The sequence below is a fragment of the Cryptomeria japonica genome, chromosome 3, assembly GCF_030272615.1.
Source record: "Cryptomeria japonica chromosome 3, Sugi_1.0, whole genome shotgun sequence".
Taxonomy (NCBI): domain Eukaryota; kingdom Viridiplantae; phylum Streptophyta; class Pinopsida; order Cupressales; family Cupressaceae; genus Cryptomeria; species Cryptomeria japonica.
In genome coordinates, this window is record NC_081407.1 from 556,080,592 (window position 1) to 556,103,710 (window position 23,119).

The 23,119-nt window shown below is 38.3% G+C and overlaps 1 protein-coding gene across 3 annotated transcripts in view; it reads right to left on the minus strand.

The window, feature by feature from the left end:
• Nucleotides 1-23,119, minus strand: part of LOC131029898 (inner membrane protein PPF-1, chloroplastic) — a 216,747-nt gene that overhangs the window by 185,853 nt on the left and 7,775 nt on the right. The window lies entirely within an intron of this gene.

Genomic DNA, 23,119 nt, shown 5'->3' on the forward strand with positions numbered 1-23,119 from the left:
CTACTTAAAACAATGGGAAGTAGTATAAGCTCAAAGACTCACGGCTATTTCTCACAAAATCTGCTTCTAAACTCTCTTAAGAATAAGTGCAAGCACAAAGACTTACAGCTCCTCTCAAAGAGTATTTATTCTAATTTATATTAACCTCAAATACTTGCAGCACAAAGACTGCAAATCAAATGCAATTAAGCTCTTTAAGAAACACTTGCAAGAAAGATAATATAGAACACAAACTCAAGTATGTAGCACAAAGACTCAAAGCTTGAGCAATTTCCTTCTATTCCTTTCAATTCTTGAATTCACGCATGAAAGCTCAAAGACTTCTTTGCTGTAAATTTGGCAGATTTTTTGCTTGTTTTCCAAAAGATAAAAATTACAATAGACCCCTCAAGTATTTATAGGAGAGGAGTCATGAGAAAAAGGTGGGAGAATCCCAATTAACTTGAGAAATTCTCTCAACCACCAAGACTTCTTCAATAACTAACTAAGACTTCAATAACTAACTAAGACTTATTCCAACTACAATCCTAACTGAACACAACTTGTAGTTGCCTTACATGTAATTACAAAAGTGCAAGTAATGACTTATCTTGCATTTTACAAAAGGGCTTTTACATGTAACTTGTCAAAAGAAAAACTACAACTAAAGATTACAAATGCGGAAAAATACAACTAAGTGTTGAAAAACACTTAAGTTGCAGCACGTGAAGAGATGATCCTTCAAACTTCTCGATGATCATTTGTAGTTCATCAAGATCTGGTTCATGGGTGTTCTTGGCAACAACCATGGTCTTCACAATGGTATCATGGCATCGGAGGAGTGTAGAGTTGTTCTTCTCCAAGATGGACTGAATTTCATCCAAAAAGATTTGGTGTTTCATCAATATTTGAATTGAAGCAGCTAAGAATTGATCGCTCCTCCATTCATTATAAATCTTTATCTGCAAATCTGCAAGAACTTCTTCTTCTAGTATTAGCTCTCCATCCTGACTTATTATGTTGCAAGAGGCCTTTTCACAATGAGAGACAATATCTTGGAAAACTTCACCCCGTAATCTCATTGCATCACCAATCTCCTCAATGAAGGATTTAAGAACAAGGGCCTTATTTTCCAGCAGCTCTTCAAATTCCAAGTACATGACCCTGGAAGAGATGATGGCATCCGCTTTCTATAAGAGACGGATATTTCTCGGAGCAAAGGAACGATCAATCAATAGGTGTTCGGCAAGTTCAGTGCCTACTGTCCTGGACCGAGCAGGTGCTTCCAACCACTCTTCCAATCTATCACACAGTGTTTTTCCCTGTAGAACACTCAACTATTGTTGGGGCATGGTACCCCAGATTGTCAAACTATCTTCAACACTTTCCAGATTCTTTTTGAAAGTATCGAAAGTCTGATCCAGTTTCTCTTCAACGGTTTCCAACTTAGACATCATCTGAAAAAATGTCTTTCATCACTTGTGCACATAGATCATGAAGTTGATCAACCCAGGAATCCAATGCTTGTACCTTCTGAGCAGCCCTTTCAACTCCACGAATTGATTCTTGGGAACAGGAAGAACTTGTGGGATTACTCCCTTCAGCAGCAGGTTTTGTAATTTTATGAACAGCTGCCATAAGTTGTCGGTTTTCCTCTTCTAACTTGTCTTTCTTTGCTAGAAGTTCATCACACCGCTGTACTAGTGAAGCTACAGAAAACTGAGCATCACATTTAATCACCTCATTCGTTTGCTTACCCAATTCTATCCTTGTAACTTTGTAATCAGCCGCTGACATTTCTTCAAGTGGCTTATCTGCAATGGGTTCAACAATTTCAGCAACCTTCATCTTGTTGTTGTCAACAGTTACTCTGGAGATAGTCTTGGCCTTTTTAGCAACCTTGGGTCTAGATTGTTTAAGTGGCTGATAATCAAAGGCATCAAGTGAGATTTCTTGCTTCTTCCTTTTTGGAGTAAAAGAACTAAGCCATGGAGGTAAAGCCATCAACTCTCCTTCAGTAGCAATTGTAGGCAAAGGAGAAGCAGTTTCTGTTTGAATAACTGTGGTCATCCTGGGAGGAGTATCTTTTTGGATGGCGACCATGATTTGCTCAATAACCAATGGGTATGAAGATTGCTTCATAAATTCTTCAAAGCCAGAAGTGGAGGTATCAATCTTTGACAACTAGATACAAGCAGGAGTATCTTCAGGAACTTCCAGCACACTCTCTTGTTGATGATCAGGACGCGGCTCGTATGCTGAAATAGAAATGCCATTCTGAGGAGACTCCTCCACCATTAAGTCGGGAGGAGAAAGGGGTGTCTCAATGGAAATTGAGGAAGGGATCTCATGAGGTGAGTCCGAAGCTGGAGACTTAGGAGCATCATCAGATTGCTGCCCTTCTTCTGGATTATCAAGATCAATCACCTGAACATGGAAACGTGACTTTTCCTTCCCACGAACTGTCGCCTCCTCAAGAGGAAGCACTACTGCTCGACTAACTCGCAATTTGATCCTGGTGCCAGAAGATGATGCGCCTTCCTTGTTGTCCACCTGAATCTCAGACATACGTCCAAGAGGCCCCGTAGAATCATCTTCTTTTCCAATCTTGATTTTAATGAGTCTAACAGCATTACTTTTCAGCCAAGCGTTGGTGTTAGCCAAGATAGGCTGAAATCTCTCAAGAATGGATATGCACTCCTTGTGTGACCATTGGATTAAAGGAAGTGGAGCTTCCTCAACCCTTCGTGAAATGTATTCAAGATCAAGTACATGCCCATCATCAATCATCCCTTGTGGAATACCCACTGTTCAAATCAACAACTTGCTCAACAGTGAGCCTGCAGTAATCCATCTTCAGAACTTCGACCTTTGTACGGAGATCTACCTAGATATCCTCAATGCGATGCACGTGCACGAAGGATTTTTTGATCTTCTCCTTCATACCCCGGTAATCAAAATCAGCTCTGGACTTAAACTTTTTGAGCTTAATTTCCTGCATTTTGGTCTCCATAGCCTTGGCTTTGATGGATGTGACAAGAGAATACTGGCCAATTTTTAATGGGTTTGTTGTAGAGATCCCCATTCCAACCTTATGTCTGACGGACTAATCAGCATGGACAGCCATGATCTGTCTTCCCAACTCCATAAGAATGATCTTATTAGTTGGGTATCTAGGGAGCATGTATGGCTGCCCACTATAGCATCTGACTCTCATATAGGTAAAAGTCGGGAATTGAAGAAACAAGCATCCATACTCACGCTTTTCCATGCATCATCGAATACTCTTCTGTTCTTCAGATTCTTGTCAAACTGGCACATAAAATAACCGAAGAATGCATCTTGAATCCTTCTGAAATGCAATCTGCTGGGTCTCAAAGGCAACTAATCATAGTATTCCCATACCGGTATAAGCGAGTGATCACTCTTGGTAGAAAGACCAGGGAAATGTCTGAGTGATGCTGCCAAGTACACCAAATACGAGTTCATGTAGAAAGTCATGGTAGAAGGGACTGCTGCAAGTTGTTCATACAAGGCATCACTGATGACTTCTCCCCATGAAATGTGATGAGACTGCCTTATGAACATGATAAACTGGTACATCCATGGCTCAAAAACATTGGAATGTTCAAGGCCCATTATCCTCCTGAGGAGGGTTATGATGTCTCCAATCTCCCACTTGAAGTCACAACGGTACAACTTGGCCCATCTTGAGAACGCAGCTCCTGTCTCATGGATCCACCTGTTGATATGACGTTTGCAGTCTTTCTCCCTTTTCACATAATACTCAACTGCACTATCTTTGGAGATTTCCATGTAAACAGGTGCAAAAGGTATTCTGAAGACTTTCTCAATTGTGTCTGCATCAAGGCGGATTATTGCTTCCCCATCATCATTTTTAATGATTCTTGTCTCCTTGTCAAAGTGATGGGCGCAAGCGAGAACAAATTCAGGTTCTAGGGCAGCCACTGGAAAAGAAGATGCGTGATGGATATGGCTGTCCAACAGCCACTGCATATTGCTATCTTGCAGATCCTCAACCCTCTTGACAAATTCTGACATGTCCACATGCCCTATCTCTATATCTCTTATGCGATCCAAAGGAGAGGAAACTTGGGAAGGTGCAACTTCGTTTTGGTACTTGTCATATTTATATTTCATCTTTTTTGGAATTGGAGATGACGACAAATCTGACAATGAAGGACAACCTGGAATACTGTGATGAAGACTTAAAAGTGTTAAGGCAACATCATGATCAGCTGCAATTAACATTTTTCCTTCTTCAAATGGGAAGAACCTCAACTTTTGCACTTCACGATTTTTGTGAAAGAAAAATGGGAAATAAATGGGAATGGGGGAATCTTGACTTTGACCAATTTCGGATCTTGGAGAAATTTTTGCATATATACAAGTTGGAAAGAGCATACATTCAATCGGATTTTTAAAACCCGAATGCAAGTACACTTGTAAATTTGCAAATGGAGAAATAGGTGGAAAATGAGAATTAGACTTGCAAAAAATGACGAAAATTGAAAGTACGGATATGGGTGACATGAATGGATAAAAATGGGAAGATTTAGGAATGTCATTTTCATGAAAATGGAAAGTACTTTCAACATGTAATCCAGTTCTTAAAACCTGATTTTGAAAGGATGGGTATTTCTCATTTTTGCAACTTGGAATTTTAACCAAAAATGGTTAAATTCTTTTAACCGTAAGGGAAGAACAAAGATTTTCATCCAACTTGTAATCGGGATTTAAAATCCCGAATACAAGTAAAGAGGGAAAATGGGGAAGATCAATGCAATTCAAAAATTGCTTATCAAGGGGGAAAATCTCTCTCACAAAACCGATTTTTGAGGCAAGAACAACATATTTACAAATTTACAACTAGAAAGGAAAATAAGAAAACAAGAAAATAAGAAAATGAAACAAGAAAAGAAAAGAAATCATACCTTGTTTCAATCTGAAAATGCCTCTCCAAAAGATGATCAATCTTTGGAAGAAAGAAGAATATCTCTTAAATAGAGACAAACCACAATCCCAAACCCTAGCCACGTTTAAAAAAAACGTTATTTGCAGCAAGTCGTGGCACCAAATGCAAGTAAAAAGGCCGAAGAAGGGGGCGAATCTACTTTAAACTTCAACGCCTTACCTCAGCAAGTAAAAACGACTTAGGAAGTTGGAGATTTGTGGCAACTTAGGAGAGAAAAACGTGGTTTTGGGAAAAACATGTTTGCATATTTGACACCAAGAAACCAGCAATCCAAAACCCTAGAATGACGTGATATGTGTGGGCAAATGCATGAGAATAGGGGAAGAATCCTAAACGCCTTGCATCTCCAACAAATCTCCACAAAAATTGCTTTGAAATCTTCAACAAATCCGTTTTTCTTGCTGGTCGGGTTTTTGAAAAAGATGAACAAGTTCGATTTTGCATGTATTGGAGAAAATTGGGTTTTTTGGATGAAATAGCAAGTTTAAAATTACACTTTTTTATCAATAAAGCAAAATCGGGTTTTAAAAATGAAAATACAAGTTTAAAATTCACCAAAATGCACTTTAGAGAGAAAATCGGGTTTTTGGGGCAATATAACAAGTTTTAAATGTCACTTTATTTCAATACTAGGCAAAATCGGTTTTTAGAAAGAGATGTGCAAGTTACATTTAACTTGTAAATGGAAAATAAAATCCCTACAACAAGTTTTAATAACTTGCACATATATAATAGGGATTTAAAAACCCTATTACAACCAAAAGACATTAAAGTAGGGGTTTTTCAAAAGAATTACAAGTAAACCTGTAACTTATCCAAAAAATCCCTATTTTAACTTAAAAAGCCAAAAAGCATGAAGGGGGAAATAAAAAGCAAATTACAAGTTTTTATTTTTAATAAAGTGCTCTTGTAATGAGTCAAAAATTTCCCTACAAAGACCAAAACAATGGAAATCATTAAAACTTGCAATTCAAGAGAAATTTCCCACCTGCAGTCAGGGAAAAAAAACTCGAAATTGAAGAAAAGACATAGCAAACGAATCCAGAATGCGACGAAATTCGAAACGTGGTTCGAGGATGGACTGAGGATTAAGCCAGTCCAAAATTTAGTCGAAATTCTGCATCGGGAAGCGTTCCATAGAGAAAAAAATTCATTTTTTCACAAAAAATTTATGTAATGGTCCTTCATTTTTGAAAACAAAAATGAGGACAACAATACCATATATTAATCATCCACCTCTTGATGCTTCCACACAATGGTAAAATGCAATGACACCTAAAAAGACTAATGATCAAGAAAATTGCCCCGTAAAGTTACTTGTCACTCCCATTGGAATACTATGACTCGGAAGTCTCAGACTCCAAAAAACATCCAACCTTGCCATGCTTCATTAAACTAGCCCAAAGGTTGTCCCAAAGACCATTCCAAAGTACAGGGCTCTACAATTAAAGGAATAAATATCAACCCACTAGCCCTTCTGAATTAAAGAATTTCCATAAAAGTTGTATAAAGAAAGGGATTTCCGTGTAAGGTGTATATAGCGATTGGAAGGCTCCTCTCGATTAAGAGGCTTCCAAGTAAATGGCAATATTGGCCAAAAGGCCCTCCCTATAAGGCATTATTAGTTATGGATGGCCCTTTCCATTTAGATGGTTATTACTGAATTAAAAGCACTTCTTAGTTAAGGGTTAAATATTGACCCAAAGAACACTCGCAATCCTAGGATGATTATAGACTCAATGGCTTTCTAGCTCAAGGGTTATTGAAGTAAAAGCCATCCCAGTTCAAGGAAAACTATTTAAAATGTTGTTCAAAAAGAGGGAGAATGTTGAAAATAATATAGCAGATTGCTAACTAAATATCTACAATAGCTTTGGCCGGAAGGCTCATCCTTGTTCAAGGGCACTACTGAACTAAAGGCCCCAGCCAATCAATGAATAATTATGGATACAAGAAATACATTAGATTAAAATTTCATTTAAAAACTGCAGTTATTTGAAATCTTGTCTTGATGATAACAATGTTACAGATGATGTCCAACATGATTGTCATGGACCTTTAGTTGTCCTGTTCCGCTTCCCATGGGTCCTTTTCTCAACAATCCATTGAATTTGCCCATTCTAGTCAGCGAGTAGACGACATATGAACTCATATAGAAAGATTGAGATTGCTTTAAATTCTTTAGCTGCTGGTCCAAGTTGTGGCTGATTGTCTTTGCCCAATCTATCATTTTTTCGCCTTCCATTATTTCGCCAACGAAGTAAAACATCCAAGGTTCAAACATGAAGGCTTGCAAACATCCCATGATTTTGCTCACCAACACAAGTTTGTCATACTCTTGTTTAAAATCCATGCTGGTGATCTGCTTAGGTAACTTGGAAATATGTGGCTTTGGCCTCTACATCCATACTTTGTTGACTATTCCAAAACATCTCTCGAAGTCAGCATCATATATCATCATTGCTCTTTCCTTGCTCTTGTACGTAATGGACTATTATGTTGGAATTCCAATTGTTTCTCCAATTGCTTCAGCTGTAAGGTTGGCCAAGAGTTTGCCATCTAGTGCCAAAATTGCCCTTCTTTCAGCATTGTAATGTTTTGAGCACTCCATAATCAGCTCTGGGCACTGGATGGCTGGAGAGAAATCGACAAGTGCAACGATCCCACTCTTGACAATCTTTGAGGCAATGGCTGATTGAGCACATCTAGCTGTTCCATATACTCTTTCTGAACTCTCCCAGCTTGAATTTTCCCAGGTTGGTGTTGTTGACTTCTTTCCACTTTGAAATAATCTTTGATTTTGGAAGAAATCCTCTTTGTTCATTTTTTATTTGCACTCGCCAACAAGTAATGGATAATCCTTATTAGAATTGAATCTCCAGCTTTACTGTTTTGTATTCACTTAAAATGAATTCTATATCTTAGTTCTGCTCTTTGATTGGATTGATTGATTGTCTGGATGGTTCGATACTACTCTGATTTCTGATTCCTTTCTTCAGAGATTCTGCTTCCCTGTAATCAGATCTGATCCTCTTCCTATTCGATTCAAGTCTCCTTCAATTCTGCATATCCTACCTTTCAGATCTGTTCAATAATATAGTCTTGTTTGTTGGAATAATATATTTATGCCTGCTCTAAGGATATATAGATGTATCTATATCTTCTGTAATGATATATTTATGTTTCCTCTGGATCTGCTCTAGATCTGCTCTAATTCTCCTTCATTTATTTCCTTCCCCTTTTTTCCTTCCAAGTGACTTGTTCTCTTATTTATACCTTTTAACAGAGGGGTCACATCTCTTCATCTAATATTGCCTTGCAAGAGTTACAACCTTTCATTGCTGCCGTTGGAGAATTAATAATTTAATTTTAATTAAATCTCTTTTATTGAGGGAAATCGCTGACCTTTATTGTTTGCATTCCCTTTGCCTGGGTTGGCCTCCTCCACCAATCACCCCTAATCTTCAATGTCTCAACCTTGGTCAGCCCTTAATATGGGATTAGCCTAGGTCAGCCCTCTTAAGGAAATTTTATTATTTTTTTCTTTTTTTTAATTTGGACATCTGGGTATATAATGCTGCAATCTGTATGAACCCTAGGCGGGGCATGACACTCCCTTCCTCATTTGAAAGCAATCTACACTCCTAGACAATATAATGATAAAGGACACATCTCTTCAGCAATCTAGATAAATAAAGCTAAGAAGTCTGAGGACACTATCAAGCATACTATCATATGCAATCAAGTAATTTTGTTTCTTATTTATTGGTATTATCATGCTGTGTACTAACACTTGCCAGACTTCATCAACACCTTATGTGGAACTTAAGCTAGGGCTTCATATCTAAGGTATTATTGTTACTTCAGCATCACTGTTATTTGTTTTGTCTTTGCTCCTATGGGAGCATGTGACTGTTATCACTCATCATTGCTATTGTAGAGGAGGAAATTCCAACACAGGGTTTGACCAAGGCAAGCCCCTTATACAACACAATTTTTTCCCCCCTTTCATGTGTGCAAGTGCAGTTCCAAAAGTTTCAGACTACAACAATGGCATCGAGAGATAGAGCAAATTACGACACTCAATTCTAGACTTTGAAGAGCCCAAAACCCTAGGAATATGGTGCCCAACACTAGTGTCCTGCTGATCTAGCTCCAGATTTTGAGGACAGCTGCCCATATCCATGTTCAAACTATTCCTGACCTTCATTCCCATCTACATAGCTTCAGGAAAAGTTTCCTAGCACTATTGTCCTACCCAGTCAACTTTATCTTTCAGCATCAGGTTCCTCTATGTATCTCATTTCCAAATCTGCCTTCCCTTTTGTATTTTTGTTCTATATCTTCTGCACTCAATTAAATTCATTCAATTTAGCCTTCTTTAACTTAGTTCATCAAAAACACTCAAGCAATTATTAGCCACTAACAACAAAAACAAAGAGGGAGAATCCAGGACAACTTGGCTCTCCCTCGTGATAGTAGCCAAGCCCATTCATTCCTCTCTAGTGTTGTATGGGAGAAGGATTGACCTAGGTTAATGCATATGATAGTATAGGATCACTTTTCCCACATATCAGATGACAGCTACAGCCCACCTATCATCACTTCATCATTGCCTTTGGACGTTGTTCTACAAGGATCTTCACAATTGTTTGGATTCGCTTCGTCTGATTTGGCATTTTTTGATTTAGACATGTGGACACTTGAGCAGTTTTCTAAGGCACTCATCTTGATACCTCTTCTCCTAAAGGTGTTTCTTCTACATTGGATTTGTTTCTTCCTAAAGGGAGAAACAATGTTTGCCAATTTTGGATCATCTTCAGCATTCTTCTTTGAGCATTCACCTTTAGCAGAGGAGCTCATTCCTTATGCAAGGTATTCATTGTCTCTTCTTTTCTCTCCTATGGGGGATCTTCATTGTACTTATGTGATCTTAAAAGTACTTGGGGGGACATGTTTAAGTCCTACATTCTTTTGTCACGTGTACGCTTTTATTTCTCGTCTCTTTTGGAGAGGAGCTTTTTTCCATGAGGTTTTCTCAAGTTCCTTGATTATGCGAGATTTGTTTGTTTTTACCTAGATACTATTGTGACCTAATCACAAATCACCCCATTCCAAATGGGGACCCCCTACATTTTTAATATACTTGGTCTTTTGGTTGTGGTCTTTTGGAGCTTTTAGTAGCAGTCTTTGTCGATCTCCCCAGGTCTGCAAGTGTTTTGGTGAGTTTTGGTCAAGTCTACAAGTGTTTTGAGCAAATTTGACTAAGTCTAGAGATTGTTTTGTCTATTTTAGGGTTTTTACCCTATAGACTTAGATTTGAGGTCAGTAGCTTAGGGTTTTTGTAATGTCCCCTTCCTAGGTGACAGGCAGATGAGCAGGGATTGGCCTATCATCTGGTTTCTGTAGGCCAGTGGAGTGAAGAGGGAACCCATTCAAGGGTCATGGAGTCTTGCAGGGGGCTTTGTGAACTGATTCAGACGTTCAGACGACGGTTCCTACTTTTTAGGGAGGTCTATTTTTAAGGGAGAACTAGCAATTAACAGGTCCACCTGAGGGACCACGGAGCTGAGCAGGAGCCTATGAGACAGTTTCTGGCACTTTGACCGAGGTTCCTATTTTTTAGGGCGAGTTCCTATTTTTTAGGAGGAACTGCCAGTCAACCTGCAGGGGTTCAGTCGTCAACAATGATCATAGCACTTCGGACGAAATTCCAATCTGAGCCCCAGATCTCATTTTATTAATAAATAAGGAAATATTTTAATATTTCATAAGTTTGGATTTAATAAAAATAATAATAAAGTGATACTATAATCACTTTATGGGGAAATAAGTTATAATAATTCATTGGTCCTCTTACCTAGGCGTTTTAGCAAATATTATTATAATAATGAGGGGGGCAAATTAAAATAATGATGGAGGCCCCTTGTGGTTCGTTTTTCATAAGGCATAAAAAAAATAAAGTTATTTTATTAATAAAAGGGGAGATGAAACCCTAATTCTAAATTAGGGTTAGAGCTGAAAGAAAAAGTGAATTTGACAATCATTTTGGCATGGAGTTGTTTATTTTTTGAGAGAATATTATCTTCTACAGGTCTACAACGAGTTTGGCAAAGTTCTGGAGCAAATTTGGGGATGGAAACCTCCAAATTTCAAGTGTAGGACGAAAACCCTCACATCTATCAGCAAATTGATCTTCATTGGATGCTCTTTTCAGGTCATTGGGACCAAATTTCAAGAGCAAATCTGAGTAAAATAGCAGCACAAGGGTTTGAATTTCAGATAAAAGCAGTAAAGTTACCATTTCCAGCAAGATTTTTCATCCCCCAAGCTGGTCGTACATTTCCCTACCTGGTCGTACCATTTTAGCTTTCCTGGAGTTTTCAAATAAAATAAAATAAGGGGTTTTGCAGCAGTATTTTTGTTCAAATTTCATTGTTAACAGCAAATAGGAAGAAGTCAATGGTTATTTTGGAGAAATGAGGTCATTTGTGATCAGCATATTCAGTAATACAGGGAAATACTTCATTTCTGGAGGGCTACACCTGGCAAGAAATCAGATTTCCATCTAGGTCTGCTTAGTTCTTCCCCAATTGTTTGAGGTAATTCATTTCAGAGTCAATAAAGTCTTTTGGAGCTAATTCCACACTCCGGGTGCTCCCACATCAGCATGTATTGAAGTTCAATCAAATAAGGAGGCTCAACCAGACAAGCTCAAGACTCCCGGTATGCAAAATTTGCACCTTGAGCAAAATAAATTGTCTTTCCTTCTCATATTGCACTACTGTAATAAAATCAGAGTTCTGATTTATCAATTTTCAGAATTAGTTTAGTTTTCTATTTGTATTGTACCTATTGTGCAACATTCTAAAAGTCAATAACACACAAGTTATTCTCAAAATCTCTTCAAAACCCAAAATATCTACACATTGGTCAAAGAATTTTATAGAAACCAACCTATCAGGTTGTGCCAATCAGCATTGGCATCTTTCAGTTTTGGAAAATCTGAACGAAGCAATGAAGTCAAAACCCTTCAAGAAAGCTACTAGTGAAATTTGAGCGAATTCTGAGGACCTACCATTTTTAGTAAGTCTATTTTTTGTAAGTTTTACTACATCCTGGATTGGCCTAATTTTGTGTTTAAACAAACTTACTATTTTTGTCAGTGTCTATTTTTAGTAAGTGTCACCCTATCTCGATTTGCCCTAATTTGATGTTTGGAAGTACTTACCATTTATAGTAAGTCTAATTTTGGCAACTCTATCTCAAGTAGTTGGCAGGAAATTGATGGCAGAGCATTCTTGAACATCCAAGTTCCAAATCCAAAAAAGTTAAAAAAGTAGGCAAATGATCAGAAAAATGGCTAAGTCTAGAATCCTTTCCAAAAATGGAAAGAGCATGAAAAATCTATCTTGAGGCAGGAAAGAGTTCCTTCAATGAGAAATCTTCCTCATTCCAAAAATGGCATTCAAGTCCGGATGATGAGCTCAAAATCCAAGGCAACGAGGAAAGTTCAAAACTTAACAAAATTCCTTCACTATGCCCAAAGTGCATTCTAGGAAGAGTTTGGGCGCTAAATTCATGTTGAGGAGGAATTTCCAAAATTCCTCAAAATCTTTCCCACCTAGCAAAATGCGCTTAAGATGAATAGAGGGCACCAAAGTGAGCTCAAGGAGGAATTTTTGCCTCCAACCAAAATTCCTTCATCATAGAGGAAATGCGCCCATGTCAAGTAGAGGGCACCAAAATGGGGTCATGGAGGAATTCCTTCCTTGAACTAAAATCCTCCACTTCAATCAATATGTGCCCAAGAAAGGGATGGAGCACTAAAAGCATGCTAAGGAGGAATTTTCCTCAAGAGGAAATTTCTCCACCTTCTAAGAAATGCGCTCAAAGGCACAAGTAGGGTGCAAAAGTGAAACCAAGGAAGAATTCTCTTCCTCAAACAAAATCCTTCTCCTCAATGGAAATGTTGATTGTAACTAGGTAGAATGCGGATTCCAATTGCCTTAAGGCAACATTGGAATCCGCCAAGGGTTGGGCCCTTCTCCTCTCACACGCAACTCTTAGGGTTGGGCCCTTCTCATCCCACACGCCACTCTTAGGGCTGGGCCCTATACATCACGCACTCCTTAACACCACGCTACTCCTCAATACCACGCTATGTGCAAGATAACATGCTTACATGAATAGGGCCGACCCTATCTAATAAAGGGTTTCGGTTAAAGTGATGCAACTAAATTAAAGGTTATTAATTCATCATAAGCCGACTTGATTAGGAGTGGTTGCTCTCCTATAAATAAGACATATACCTCTCACAATATCAATAATGCAGTTTTCAAGTAAATGCAAAATATATCCTTCTTGGGTAGCGAACTCCTTTGCAAGCAGCAGATCACAGCGAACTTCATTCATAGGCAGCAGATTATCAGTTAGATCACAGCGAACTCCATGTTGTGCAGATCTAATTGGTAATCACAGCGAACTCCATATCTAATTGGTGATCACAAGTTATCATCAAAGACAGGGATCTCCATTGAAGGCTCAAGCAAAGGACTGTGAACTAGTTGAAAGGTGCTTGTACAGCAAGACAAGTTAGAAGGATTGTAAATCATGATCACTGTCAACAAACTAGCTGTGTAGTCTTCTATATCATCTTCCTTGTGACTGCAACTTCTATACTTCAGATAAGTGTGTAATTGTCAATTGAATCTAAAACCATAATCAGATCTAAAGATCTTTCATGGCTGGGTTTTTCCTCCTAGGAGGTTTTCCCAGGGTAATTTTGTCTTGTCTCGTTTGCATTCATTTCTTACTATGCTTAAATCAGAAAATCAGAATTTGTTCCTTGAGGGAGCCTATTGTATCTTGGTCTCTGAGCGCTTTGGTAACATAGCCATCCCCTTCTTCCTTAGAACTGAAGTAGTAATGTAGGTTGACTCTTGCATTAAGAATTATGGATGATAAAATTAATTATCTAGTATGATATAATTAGTTCTCTAGTATGGTAAATGAACAATTTACTTATCAATAATTGATAAATTAATTGAAGTCATAACTATTTTGAAATAGATTAAATTATGGTTAAAACAGACCTAAACCTAGTAGGGGAAATTTTGTGTACGTGCCTGTCTGTGACCTGATCAATTAAATACTAAAATTAAATATGGAAGTATGCCCACATTAAATATCTAGTGCTTAATTGTTCCAATGAGTGAGATCAAAACAAAGAAGAAAAGTTGAACTTCATATATTTGTAAAGACATTGCGAACTTGAATATTTCCTCTCTGTTTTGAACTTCGTTTAATCTGTGTGTGCCTTTATCTATGTGCGTAAGGGAAAATAAGCCAGTTACATAAGTATCGCTGCTAATTGAGTAAATGAAGTATTCATTAATGCCATAAATAAGTGAGTTAGGAATTTATTGTTCAATGCTTGTATTTGCTGTTGGATATCTAGAGGTTGATCTAAAATCCCTTATCAAAATTATTTTATTATATACTGTAGCTTACTAATTGCTATTGATTCATGGAAGTATAGGCTCTCACTATCATTGCTTGGTTAATATCTTCATTGGTAAGTATACTCTTTGTAAACATTCTATTATTACTTCCTCACCTATGATCTGATTGAGTTTTGACTATCAATTGAATGATTCTATAATAGTTACATAAAACTGACTTTTCAGTTGAGTATTTACTATCATGAAGTGTGAAGTATGATGATGTACAAGTTTTCAAGGTTGTGTGTTACAGGCTGACTCTTTTTAATTTGTGTCATATAAGTATTGTCTCAGCATTCTATGGATCATTGGTTATACTGTTAAAAAGAACGCATCTAACTTATCATGAATGTTGTGATCCTCACCCAAGGTCATTTTTATATAACCTCATATAGTAGGTGATGTATGTCGAGGAGCAAGGCCTTACTGACATCAGAAATCCATAAGCTTGGATTGATGTGACTTCAGAGAGAGCTTTGAAGCAAGGCATAAGGATCTTCTCACTCAATTAGAAGAAGTTTGAGGATATGTCCTGATCATAATTGCACCATTCATAAAAGGTGAAGTTGACATTTCTCATCCTTGTTTATGAATAATTATGATCTATGATGCTTGGCTATCAGTCTGATATTGAGGATTAAGAGGGAGCCCTATGACCTTCAATAAAACTCTTGGTATGAAAGAGTATTTGATAAGCCTAGGGTTTTTGTATAGATTCTAACCTGTTCCTTAAAGTATTTGAAATGTTAATTCTGATGATCAAACTCTGACATAAAGATAGTCTCATGATTTAATATAAGAAAGAATTAGCTCACAATTGAGATAGAAGATCTAAACCTAAAATGCATTACTTCTAGGTTAGAAGTGTGGCAAGGATCTAATGAAATTATTCTAAGTCAAGTTTTCTATTGTTGTGTCAGAATTATGGAATATAAACTTATATGGAAACTAACTTGAAGAAGTTGAGTATGTCTGCAGCCAACTATGATCTTGCAGATTCATCTGAATAGGGGCAAGTTGATTGGCGAGTGCTTCAGCTAAGCATATTGTTGCAAGCAAGCATATTTTGATGTTTGCAAGACACAATTGATTATGGGCTGAAGCTGCTTAGGTTCACATTGGTCAAGAAGTGTTACGAACAAGGAAAACACTTCAAGCATTCACCCGCTGAGATTTCTTGGACCTACAGGAACAGTCCTCAGTTGCATTAAGTATTACTATAGCTAAATACATTGTTGCAAGTGTTGCATCAAGAGAAGCAGTATGGTTTCTCAAAATTCTTGTTATGTTGTTTTGATTTATTATCAGAATTGTATAGTGATACCTGACAATTCAGTGTTCTATGGCAAGACAATCCTGTGTTGCAGATGTTCTCACCAAGTCTCTTGAAGCTTAAGATAGACTTGGAGCTATGGAGAACACCGCCTTGGTTGAGAGGGAGTCTCAACCTCTGTGATACATTGTGTTGTATCAACCACCCTCTGCGGGCAATGTAAGGTGGTATTGTAAACTTCTCAGGGAGAAGTGTAATTAGTAACCATCCTCTGCGGGCAATGTAAGATGGTATTGTAAATGTTAAACCATCCTTTGCAGGCGATGTAAGATGGTATTGTAATCTTCTCAAGGAGAAGTGTAATTGGCAACCATCCTCTGCGGGCAATGTAAGATGGTATTGTAATCTTCTCAGGGAGAAGTATAATTGTTAACCATCCTCTGCGGGCAATGTAAGATGGTAGAAAAGATCCTCTCCACCCTCTGCGGGCAATGTGAGGTGGATCCAATCTATGCTTGTGTGCGAGTTGGAAGATTATGTTATGTAGTTCCATTCTATGCTTGTGTGCAAGATGGAAGACTAAAATATTTCGATTGTGTTTATTCCATTCTTTGCTTGTGTGCAAGATGGAGGACTATGTTTTCATTCCATGCTTATGGAGAGCAATGATTATGTATCTCCACTCTATGCTTGGGTGCAAGATGGAAGATTATGATGTTACATTCTTCTTTGGGAGAAGACTGAGGTAAAGACAATGTATGATGGATATATGCAATTGATGGCATGGAAAGACTCCATGATGTGCATGAATAATTGTGCATGTACTCATGACTTGCAAGTGTGCATCCACTCTCCACAAGCAGTACAAGATGGATACTATGGGCTACTATTTGTGGCTACTTGTTGTGATCCTCTCTCAGGAATATTTGAAGTTGACAGCTAAGTTCAAATTACAACTTAAACATTGTATGTATTACTTAGGGCTGGGCCCTAATCTTGTAACCAGGTTGTAAGATTATCTTTCTCCCTAGTTAAGAGGGAGTGTTGATTGTAACTAGGTAGAATGCGGATTCCAATTGCCTTAAGGCAACATTGGAATCCGCCAAGGGCTGGGCCCTTCTCCTCTCACACACTACTCTTAGGGTTGGGCCCTTCTCGTCCCACACACCACTCTTAGGGCTGGGCCCTATACATCACGCACTCCTTAACACCACGCTACTCCTCAATACCACGCTACGTGCAAGATAACATGCTTACATGAATAGGGCCGACCCTATCTAATAAAGGGTTTCGGTTAAAGTGATGCAACTAAATTAAAGGTTATTAATTCATCATAAGCCGACTTGATTAGGAGTGGTTGCTCTCCTATAAATAAGACATATACCTCTCACAATATCAATAATGCAGTTTTCAAGTAAATGCAAAATATATCCTTCTTGGGTAGCGAACTCCTTTGCAAGCAGCAGATTATCAGTTAGGTCACAGCGAACTCCATGTATGTGCTGATCTAATTGGTGATCACAGCGAACTCCATGTTGTGCAGATCTAATTGGTAATCACAGCGAACTCCATATCTAATTGGTGATCACAAGTTATCATCAAAGACAGGGATCTCCATTGAAGGCTCAAGCAAAGGACTGTGAACTAGTTGAAAGGTGCTTGTACAGCAAGACAAGTTAGAAGGATTGTAAATCATGATCACTGTCAACAAACTAGCTGTGTAGTCTTCTATATCATCTTCCTTGTGACTGCAACTTCTATACTTCAGATAAGTGTGTAATTGTCAATTGAATCTAAAACCATAATCAGATCTAAGGATCTTTCATGGCTGGGTTTTTCCTCCTAGGAGGTTTTCCCAGGGTAATTTTGTCTTGTCTCTTTTGCATTTATTTCTTACTATGCTTAAATCTGAAAACCAATAAGTCTAATTAACCTAGTTAGAAACAAATTCTGATTTTCTGAGTTTCATCTAATCTGAAAGTACTAAAATAACAGGAAATGTGCCCAAGGATGAGGGTTAAGCGCCAAAGTCAATGCATGGAGGAATTTGTCATTTCCTCAAAAATCCTCCTTCTATGCCCAAATGCGCTCCAAGACAGAGGTAGGCGATAAAACAATGTCAGGGAGGAAAATTCCATTTTCGAATAATTCCTCCATAGCTAAGTATGCCCAAGGACATAGGTTGGGCGTGGAAATCATGACATGAAGGATTTTTCATCCTCACAGAAAATTCTTTCCTCTCCTCAAGAATGTGCTCAAGGTTGAAGAATTGCAAGGCACAAGGAAAATTGGCTAAGTGTGAGAATTTTCCCTCTCCAAAACTCCAAACAGGATAAAATTCCTTTGACATGGAAAAATGGTAAGTTGGGTGAAAAATCTCCCTTCAAGACGAGGTGTGCACAAAAACACAGAAATTTTCCTTCAAAACAAAAAATCTCTCTAGAAAGATTTTCTCTCTCCTAGAATTCCAGATGTATAGGATTCTTTCAAAAGTGGACAAATTTGTTAAAATTCTTCCAGGGAAAATCTTTCAAAAATATCTTTATGCGCACAAAATGGAAAGATTTTCGTAATAAATGAGTTGGCAAGATGCAAAGGGAATATTCCATATTTATGACACATCTCGAAAATTTATAGAAGTTTCCATTTTTTAACTCAAAATGATGGCAAGGTCCACTTGCATGGCGAGCTATCGAAGGAAACATGACGCATGATTGAAGAAAATCAATGCAACTACCAATTTTAACCCCTCACCAACTTAGCAACTTAGTGGGAGAATTCTATTTAAACGACAATTTGGAATTCATTTCTCACAACGCCTTTTAGAGAAATTGGAAGCTAGAGAGAAGTGAAGAAAAGTCAAAAGCAAAGTTTTATTGTTTTCCAAAAGTTCTCGTTCTTCAGAGGTTTTGTTTTAATCTAAGTCTGGAATCGCAGCATGGAATTCCTTCCTCAACGGATTTATTGAATTTCTTTATTATGAGTCAAATGTTTATTATTTTATTTTACAGAAATGGCGGAATCCAACAAGGCCACAAACACCTTCCCGGCAAGCGCAAATCAAAAATGAACAAAGAGGATTTCTTCCAAAATCAAAGATTATTTCAAAGTGGGAAGAAGTCAACAACACCAACCTGGGAAAATTCAAGTTGGGAGAGTTCAAAAAGAGTATATGGAACAGCTAGATGTGCTCCGTCAGCCATTGGCACAAAGATTGTCAAGAGTAGGATCGTTGCAATTGTCGATTTCCCTCCAGCCATCCAGTGCCCGGAGCTGATTATGGAGTGCTCAAAACATTACAATGTTGAAAGAAGGGCAATTTGGCACTAGATGGCAAACTCTTGGCCAACCTTACAACTGAAGCAATTGGAGAAACATTTGGAATTCCAACATAATAGTCCATTACGTACAAGAGCAAGGAAAGAGCAATGATGATATATGATGCTGACTTCGAGAGATGTGCTAGAATAGTCAACAAAGTATGGATGCAGAGGCCAAAGCCACATATTTCCAAGTTACCTAAGCAGATCACCAGCATGGATTTTAAACAAGAGTATGACAACCTTGTGTTGATGAGCAAAATCATGGGATGTTTGCAGGCCTTCATGTTTGAACCTTGGATGTTTTACTTCGTTGGCAAAGTAATAGAAGGCGAAAGAATGATAGATTGGGCAAAGACAATCAGCCACAACTTGGACCAGCAGCTAAATAATTTAAAGCAATCTCAATCTTTCTATATGAGTTCATATGTTGTCTACTTGCTGACTAGAATGGGCAAATTCAATGGATTGTTGAGAAAAGGACCCATGGGATGCGGACCAGGACAACTAAAGGTCCATGAGTGCTATCCATAGTTGCACTTATATAATACTACTTCTTTCAAGGAAGCAAGTGACACATTCACAATGCACATCACCAAACCATTGCAAGGAGGATTTCATATGAGGTTGTCGCAAGAGGCTAGAAAGTTAGTAAAGAAGTACGGAGCCTGTTGTATCCAATTTCTAAAATTCACTTAAATTCGGGTGCAAGGATTCTCTAACCAACCATATAAGCTGCCAAGATATCCAACGGACAAGATGGTGTTGCTAGAGGTTACCAGACAATTGACCGCCTATGACAAAATCTAGAAGAAGAGGAAGAAGTTGTCACTTGAATTCCCAATTTTCATGGGGGATTACAAAGAAATGTGTCCAACACTAACGACGGCTGAAAAGTCAGTAAATGAATTGTTATTCTATCACTTAGCATTTCATACTAAAGGACATTCTTTGATCCATACAATAAAATCAAGATGGTTGCTGGAGTAAAACACAAACACAAGATTCAGCTGGAAGATTACTGGGCCAATGCCAGAGATGACTTTGAAGTCAAGAAGAGGATGTTTTCCAGGTTGCCTCTCAATCTGATAAGACTTTGTGAAGTTATTGAAGTGTCGGATCAGGTTGAAGAAGATAAAAATATGGTTCAACCAGAATATGAAAAAGATAAGGATGGGCCTATTCAAGCTCCAGATTGGTCAGAGTCAGGGGGTTGATGATTTAAATGTTCTAAGTAGGCCAATCCTTAAATTCACTAGGCACTGGGTTGAGAGGCACATCACAAATTTAAAGGCAAAGAATTCTCGCCTAACTTACCAGTTGATGGGAGACCTGGACTCCCATAGCGAAGCAACAAAAGGATCATTAGGAGCCCAGGCCAGGGAAGAGGAAATTCCACAAGAAAGATCAAAGTGTAGGAAAGAGAAAAACATTCCTGGGAATTCACAAGTGAAGAAGAAAAAGGAAATTCAATCGTAAGAGCCACAGCAGAAGAGGCCAATGATAGAAGAACAGTCACCTGTCAGCTCTTCTAGTGTGCATGAAGTTGAAATGTTCCTGGAAGGAGTTACAAGAAACCAACCGCAGGAAGATGATCTTGACACTATGCAAGCGCAAGATATTCTCAACATTAGTGCCTCTCATAGACCTGTTCAGCAGAGGAGTCAAAGGCAGGAACTTCCTCCTGATCCAGAACAGCAGGATCAAGATTGTTCCATGGAAACAAATCTTGGCGACTAGAGAACTTTTGAGGAGGTTTCAAAGGAACGGGCACAACTAAAAGTTCAAGATCAGTCAACAGCCGCTCCAAATTGGCTGAAGGAAAGAATAAGGAAGGAGCCAAAAGAAGAGATAGATCCTGTGCAGAAATTGGAAGAACTTCTAAACAAGATAGGCAGGCCAGCAAAGAAGAAGGCGACAAGTTCTCCAAGATCACAAGGGATGAGTCAGGATCTAGGACATTACACCTAGTTGTGCCCAAAGTTGATAGAGATAGGAATGAGATTTCACCTGATGGATATGAAATCATAGAAGTCAACTTAGGGCGTGCCTCCAAAGCACAAGTGGTGGAAGACTTTCATGAATCTTCCTTAGCACTGAAGGAGTAGATGAAAAGAATGGAAAAGAAGAATAAGAAGTTAAAGAGCACAAACAAAACCTTGTGCGAATATCTGCAGCGCTTGAGGTGTCCGTTCAGAGAAGAAGATCAATCCATTGTTCCTCCCTCTTCTCTTCCCAAGGAATCCATTGATGGAATCGAAGAAATAAGGAGAAGGGCTCAATGTTCTAAGGAATGGATAGAAGATGTCATCACTTCAGCTGGTAATTTTATTGAAGACTTGGCTCACTTCCACTGGATAATTCTTGCTATCCTGAACAGGCTTGAGACTACGAACAATTCATGGGAAGATGCACATATCTATTAGGACTTAACAAGTCCATGCCTAAAAGAACTAATGGGAATTCCCAAGCAGACTTTGATTGATGGGAAGGTTGTCCATGAAAATGAAATATATGACTTCCCTTAATGGTTTTATGCAATCTGCACTGGGAAGGAATTCTTTGGAAGGTTCATTAAGGAGTCGGCGCCATTGAAGGAATCAGTCAGAAAGGTTCATAAAGAAATCCTCAATGCAGTTGAAGCATTGTTTGCAAGAAGGTTGACTAATGAAGAGCTAAAAGTTGACCATCTAAAGGATAGGTTGCACGAATTCTTCTTTGTGGAATCTTTCTCGAAGGAACATTTGGAGAATGTTTCCTTGTTCTCCAGCACAATGCGCAAGACTCAAGAAGCAGTGTCAAGTTGGGAGAAGTTTTTCTCCAAGTGTGAAGAGGACATTTCATTGCTGGAATTCAAATTGGATACTATGCCAAGTGTCTCCGTAGGAAAGCTGGAAGTTGTCGTAGCCAAGTTTGTCGCATTCGCCATCAATGAACAAGATAATGGTCATCCAATTTTGGACAAGAATCTATTGATTGCATGAGGGCATGATGGCACATTAATTGTTGATGGACGTTTTAACCAAGTGGTGGCCTATTCAATGCATGGCGGCTGCCATATTCAAGGAGTAGTGGCTCATTTAATGCATGATGGGCGATTTGAGAAGTGATGGACATTTATTGCTTCATGGATGCCTTTTTTGGGAGCAAAGTGCAATTAATAAGTAGTTGCCGAGATTCATCATTAATGGTTATCCCCACTACTACTTGGTGTCATATTTAGGAATCTTTGGTCAAACCCTAATTAGGGTTTTGCATGTTAAATCTTAGCCATTGATTGGATTGTAATCTAGGCCGTTTATTTTTCTCTTGGAGGTCTATAAAAGGGGGTCACCCCTTCATTTGTAATAGAGGGAGAATTGTATGAGATTGTTGCTATAAGTTTTTGAGATAATAATAGTGAAACATTGGCTTTTGGTGTTCACTTGAGTTATTTTAAAACTTGCATGGTTTCATCTTCCTCACTTAGAACAGCTTTGCTTTAAGTACTTAGATGAATGAAGTAGATTGCATTGCTTTATGGTGAGATCACTTGCTCATACCTTTTGCTGATAGATGATTTCTATCCGCAACGCAAAGTTGGACTAAGCCTTATATGTGCGTTCTTGATTTAGATTGTTGGATGAACTTGTTCTTTGATGGTGTTCATTGATGGTTTAAAATCTTACAAGCACAACCTTTGAAGATTGCAACCTCTTTATGTAGTTGTCTAATAGTGGCGAAGTAAAGTGTGGTTGATCTCACCTGAGTCTTTGCTATTTGTTGAGTTCTTAGATTTAGATTAGAATTCCTCAACCCCTTTCCTATTTTACTTTCCGCATTATCTTATTGAAAAGTCCCAAAAAAGAGCTATTCATTGACAAATCATTTGCAAAAAGTCTCCTTGAAGTCACAAATTTGCTTAAGTCTTCTTCAAATGTGCGTAAGTCCCCTTGGATTACCAGCAACCTCAACCATACGAGTCGATATCCGTCGTAAAATTGCTCATACACAATTGGAACCTTGGAATCAATGTAATCTTCCTACAATCTTAGCATACTGAGATTTT